The sequence below is a fragment of the Macaca mulatta genome, chromosome 14 (assembly GCF_049350105.2).
Source record: "Macaca mulatta isolate MMU2019108-1 chromosome 14, T2T-MMU8v2.0, whole genome shotgun sequence".
Lineage (NCBI taxonomy): Eukaryota > Metazoa > Chordata > Mammalia > Primates > Cercopithecidae > Macaca > Macaca mulatta.
In genome coordinates this window covers 1,581,256-1,587,128 of record NC_133419.1, presented here as the reverse complement: position 1 = coordinate 1,587,128, position 5,873 = coordinate 1,581,256, and the positions used below count along the sequence as shown (strand labels likewise).

Genomic DNA, 5,873 nt, shown 5'->3' with positions numbered 1-5,873 from the left:
CCCCATCTGGGGACGGCAGCTCACGGCCTGGCCCCGGGTGGGCAGCCTGGGCCTGGGTTAGCGGTGGAGATGGGGGAGGGTCTGGGGCCCCTGGGCGAGTGGTGGGGTACACAGGCCGTCAGCCCTGCTGCAGGGTTCCTGTGGAGGACAGGGAGCCTTCTCCATCCCTGAAAACCATCGCGGGGACAGTGGAGTCATCAGGATGCTGGGACCCTCTAGTGTGTTCTGGAAGCAGAGGCTGGGCGTGGGCACGGGAACCTGTGATTGTCCCCAGACACCGAGAGGCCCACAGGGCCCCAGGTGCTCAGACCCCGGCTACAGATCGGGGACCCAGTCGTGTGTCAGGGAAGGAGAAGAGCAGGGGCCACAGACAGGGGTCCAGGAGGGCAGGGGGTCCAGGAGGGCAGGGGGTCCAGGAGGGCAGAGTCACAGCAGGATGGGTGGTCCCACTACAGGGGACTTCACCCCAGCAGCCCCTGCACTGCCCCTCTGACAGCCTCCACCTTTGACCCCCTACACCAATGGGCTGCTGTGGTGGCTCTCAAGGCTGCGGCCCCAGGTGTGGGGGCTGCGGCTGCTGGGGTCTGAGACCCTGCTGTTCTTTGTGGAGACACTGATGTCCTTCCCAGATCTCCTGGGCCCACCGTCAGCCTCCAGGCTGACCAGGCTGCCTGGGTCTCCTAGGACTCAACCCTGGGTTTCCTCCTCCAGGATACTGGATGGGAATCTGCAGCTGCCAACATCCACCTGCCGGCCTTCCCCTCTGCCCTGTCCCCTTGCTGCCACGGCCTCCTTTGTCCTCCCTGGAGATGCAGAGAGCAGCTCCATCCTCAGTTGCCTTCTGAGTCCATGGGAGCTTCTGACCTCTTCCAAGCAGGGGCCCTGGGGGCAGCGTCCTGCCTGGTCCAGGCCTTCTTACCCTCACCCCCCTCTGGGCTCAGGGAGCTGGGGCCACACAGCCCGGAGAGCCTGGGCTGCCCAGGACAGGCCACCCTCCTCCTGCTCCCAGGAGTGCCCACAGCCCTGTCAGTTTCCAAGGGTGTCTCCTTCAAGCAGCCTCGTCAGGCCGAGCCACCCCCAGTGCCCTCTCTCCTCCGGCAGCCACGATCTGCCCTTCCTCCCCACCTGCTCAGTCCTGCAAAGCCTCCCGCCAAGCCTGACACCTGGAGTTTCCGTCTCCCACACTCCAGGGGCCTCCTCCACATGTCGGTGACCTCTGACCTCTGTTTCAGACCCAGAGCCCCTGGGTGCGCCAGCATTGGGTCCCGATGGCGGCACCAGTGTTCCAGGCCTGGGGCACCGCACTCACTGCAGATCTGGCCTGAGACTCAGCATCCGGGCAGCCCCATGAGATCTAGTTTCTGAATGGCGTCGTCACCTGACTGGGCATACAGGCCACAGGCCCGGTGGTCCTTTGGGCACTGATCCCTCTCCCACCCCCGAATCCCGCCTGAGAGCAGCGCATCAGGCAGGCCCCGAGTATCGGACGCCTCCAAGTATCAGCCTCGATTTTCCTCTAATTCCAGCCCTGGCGTCTTCTCCCCGGGACACCCTGCTGCTCCCTCGAGCTCTGCCCTCCATGGTGACTCCAGACATGCACGTTCAGCCTCTTCCCTCCGGGACCAGACTCCTCAGCAGCTCCCACTGCTCCCAACATGCCATCCAGCTCCTCAGGCCAGCAGCAAAGACAGGCACAGAATGGCTCCCGAACCCATCACTTGCTTCCTTCCTTCCTTCCTTCCTTCCTTCCTTCCTTCCTTCCTTCTTCCCTCCCTCCCCGCTCCCTCCCCGCTCCCTCCCTCTCCCCTCCTTCCGTTCCTTCCTTTCTTCCTTACTTGTTTCTGTCCTCCCTCCCTCCCTCCCTCCCTTCCTTCTCTGCTCCCTCCCTCTCTCCCTCCTTCCCTCCTTCCTCCCTCCATCCATTTCGTCCTTCCTTCCTTCTCTGCTCCCTCCCTCTCTCCCTCCTTCCCTCCTTCCTCCCTCCATCCATTTCGTCCTTCCTTCCTTCCTTCCTTCCTTCCTTCCTTCCTTCTTCCCTCCCTCTCCGCTCCCTCCCTCTCCCCTCCCTCCGTTCCTTCATTTCTTCCTTACTTGTTTCTGCCCTCCCTCCCTCCCTCCCTCCCTTCCTTCTCTGCTCCCTCCCTCTCTCCCTCCTTCCCTCCTTCCTCCCTCCATCCATTTCGTCCTTCCTTCCTTCTTCCCTCCCTTCGTTCCTTCTTCCCTCCCTCCCTTCCTTCCTTCTTTCCTTCCTTCCTTCTTTCTCTGCTCCCTCTCTCCCTTCCTCCTCCTTCCTTCCCTCCCTCCTCCCTCCCCCCTCCCTTCCTTCCTTCCTCTCTGTAGTCAAATGTGGGTACATGAGATTTCCCATCATCGCCATGGGAAGTGCACATTCCGTGGCAGTGAGAACATGCCCACGGCTATGCCGCTGTCACCACCATGCAGCTCCAGCACGTTTTCATTGGGCGAAACTGGAGCTCCGTCCTGACTAATCACTCACTCCCATCGGCCCCTGCCCCGGGCCCTGCTGACCACCATTCGGTCGTCCTTCTCTTGACTCTGACTCCTCTGGGGGCCTTCCCTCTGTGGGGTCACCGCGTTGGTCCTATTGGGACCAGCTGGCTTCACTGGGCATGAGGTTGTGAAGGTTGATGTGTTGCTGCTAGTGTCAGAGCACACTCCTTTTCCAGGCTCGGTGAGACCCCGATGTGTGTGTCTGCCCCGTTCCACATCCCCTCACCTGCTGGCTGTTTCCACCTTTGGGCTATTGTGACTACACGGCTATGAGCACGGGGGTCTGAGTCCATTCTGTGTGGCCATAAAACAACCTCTGAGATGGAGTAATTCATAAAGCTCACGTTTCTGTCAGCTGAGAAGTTCAATGGCATGGCCCTTCTGCTTCTGCTGGCAGAGGTCAAAGGGGAAGCAGACATGGGAAGAGAGATAAAGCCCAGGGATGTGTTGGCTTCAGAACAAGCCCCGCTCATGGGAACAAATCCATTCCCATGGGAACTCACCCCGTATCACAAGAGGAGAGTCACTCCCAGCACCAGGCACTCCCCAGGGAGTCACTCCCACGACCTGCACGTCTCCCTCCCCTCAGGACCCATCTCCCTGCGCTGCCACACTGGGGGTCCTGTTTCAACAAGAGTTTTGCTGGGAACAGAGGCACTAAGTACATCCGGGCCGTGGCAAGGGCTGTGCAAGTGTTTGAGTCTCTGCTTGGATTTCTTTTGGGGATAGATCTAGGAACGGAATGGCGGCTTCACAGGGTAATTTCATGTTTACCTGTTTCTGGAAGGCGCACACTGAGCTGGCCAGAGCAGGCTTGTGTTTTCCTCTGTGCTCCTTCCTGCCTTCCAGGATGCAGATGAGAGGGCAGGTGCCCCAGCAGCCCTCGTCAACCACAAGGCATGGGTTCCTCACCTTAGGTTCAGGGAGCACAGAGACCGAGGGCCGTGGACTCCTGGTGAGACGGTGGCGCCTCCATCGCAGGCCCGCAGACTCTGTATCCAGCCCTTCCAGAAAGGTGACAGAAATGAAAAGCCTGCCTTATGGAAGACAGGAAGACAGGGTTATTCAGAATTTTTGGTTCTGTGTGGTCTCCTTAGAATCATTAGTAGACTTTTTAAAATGAAAATAACCCATGTTCATGGTGAAACGATGAGCCACGGCCTCCAGGGCAGCAGAGCCGAGAGCCACACGCTTCGCGTTTGTTTCTCGTTCCCCTATTTTCCCACATAGGCACCGACGCTTTCCCTGACAGCATCATCATCATGCAGCTCGGGCAGCTGACCCGCGTCCTCCTCACCACGTGCAATGGTTTGAGTCGAGGGTTCTCACGGCCTCGAGCCACGTGGAGGCCGTGCCTTGTGTTTCCTGTGAGAAATCTTCAACCAGCGCCACTCTCAGCCTCCACTCTCCAGCGCTTCTGTGGCTAGACCTGCATTCGGGGCTGTGGCTGCAAACACAGGAATAATTTACGGCTCTTGGGGCACTTTGCTGGGCTGCTTCCAGAAAAGTCGACCCCTCCCTGCAAACCAGCACTGCCCAGCATTCTTGTCCCGCCAGGCTGACTGCGAGGCTGCTGTGGCATTGTCACTTTGCTGGGAAAGGGCCCCTTATCTTTTGTTTCCCTTGCATTTCTTTCAATTCTACCATTGACCGTTTTTCACACATGCGGTCATCATTGTATTTTGCCCCCGTTTTGTGAGGTTTGGTGTATTCTTAATTTTAACGTTTCCTGGGTTTTGAGGAGAGCATATTCTGTCATTGTATTTCACAGGTATTTTCCCCCGCTTGGATTTGTTTGGCCATTAGCTTGTTTTCTGCTATTTGACAATAGTTTGTTTTTCTTCATTACAAAAGGATTCTGCTGAGGGTCCCCCAGGCTCACCATGCTTCGGGGTGTGAGGCAGCAGGGGCAGGCAGGTGTCCTTCCTTCTTTGAAGTGTGGGTTGGGGCAGGACAGCAGACCCTGGGGTCCCTGCTGAGGAGGGAAAGGATGGGATTAGGGCTGTTCTCTTCCTGGCCTCAGGAGCTCCCCCAGCTCCTTCTTGTGGCTGGAGCAGAAACCTCCTGATTGTCACGGAGAGTGAGTTTGCCCGTGGAGCCTTTCCTGTCCGGCTCACATAGAACAGGCTGTGAGGTCCCTGCACTGAGCAGCACGTGCCGGGCCAGGTCCCCACGACTTTTGGGAAAACCCAGGCCTGTGTTACAGGAAGCAAAGGTCTTTAGATGAAGGTTTTAAGAATCAAAATTAACCCGCACAATGGTGAGGTCAGTTGGAGCCTGGATTCCGTGGGGTAAGACTGCCATAGCCAGGCAGGAATCCTGCTCCTTCCTTTTCCCTGTCCCCACCTGCCGGCCATGCCCTAGAGCAGGGGCACACTCGGACCCCAGCCCAGCGCCCACCCCCCTGCCTGCAGGCCTGCGAGGTCCCACAACCCCTTGGCATGCAGGGACGGCCCAGGGCCAGGTGTGGGCGAGGCTCAGGATTTCCTGGCACAGATGACTTCATGTTATGGCCTGGCAGCCTTGGGTGGTATCAGCAGATGCAGGAAACCACGGGCCCAGCACCCTGCCTGTCCCGGCTGTGGGTGCCAATGCTGAGTGAGTTCTGTGGCTGGTCACACAGGCGGCCCGGTGGGTGCAGGCCATCTCGGGGGACGACCTTGCCCTGCCTGGTCCCCGGGGAGGGGAGGGTCTCTGTACTGGCCACACTGTTTGCTGCGTGCTTTTTGTTTGCCGAGGGCTGCAATGTTTGTCATCTGCCGCCGTGTTGGCTGCCGGGTGAAGAATCGCTGGCCCTGTGTTGTCACCTGGGCCCACCATGACAAGGTCCCCACCCCTGCTGTGGGACTCAGGGGCAAAGTACCCTGCTGTTCACGCTGCAATTGACAAGGGCCCTGGTCTCTGAACCAGGAGCCTCTGAGCCCTGCCCCACAGGGGGTGAGCCCTGACTGGGAGCAACGTTCTATGGGGGGAGACAGCAGCTTCCTCACTTCCATGTACAGCCAGATGCCATGGGCTGTGGGGAGTGGGACAGGACTGTGGGGAGTGGGACAGGGCTGTGGGGAGTGGGACAGGGCTGTGGGGAGTGGGACAGGGCTGTGGGGAGTGGGACAGGGCTGTGGGGAGTGTGACAGGGCTGTGGGGACTGGGACAGGGCTGTGGGGAGTGTGACAGGGCTGTGGGGAGTGGGGCAGGGCTGTGGGGAGTGGGGCAGGGCTGTGGGGAGTGGGTCAGGGCTGTGGGGAGTGGGACAGGGCTGTGGGGAGTGGGGCAGGGCTGTGGGGAGTGGGTCAGGGCTGTGGGGAGTGGGACAGGGCTGTGGGGAGTGGGACAGGGCTGTGGGGAGTGGGGCAGGGCTGTGG

General features: G+C 59.7%; 1 long non-coding RNA gene across 1 annotated transcript; it reads right to left on the bottom strand.

The window, feature by feature from the left end:
• Positions 1-2,763: 2,763 nt before the first annotated feature.
• LOC106993158 (uncharacterized) lies at positions 2,764-5,125 on the bottom strand. The gene is made up of 4 exons (XR_013403396.1): positions 4,394-5,125; positions 3,809-3,958; positions 3,286-3,515; positions 2,764-2,898 (listed from the first exon to the last, which is right to left on the bottom strand). It is a non-coding gene; the product is annotated as an uncharacterized LOC106993158 (long non-coding RNA).
• Positions 5,126-5,873: the final 748 nt, after the last annotated feature.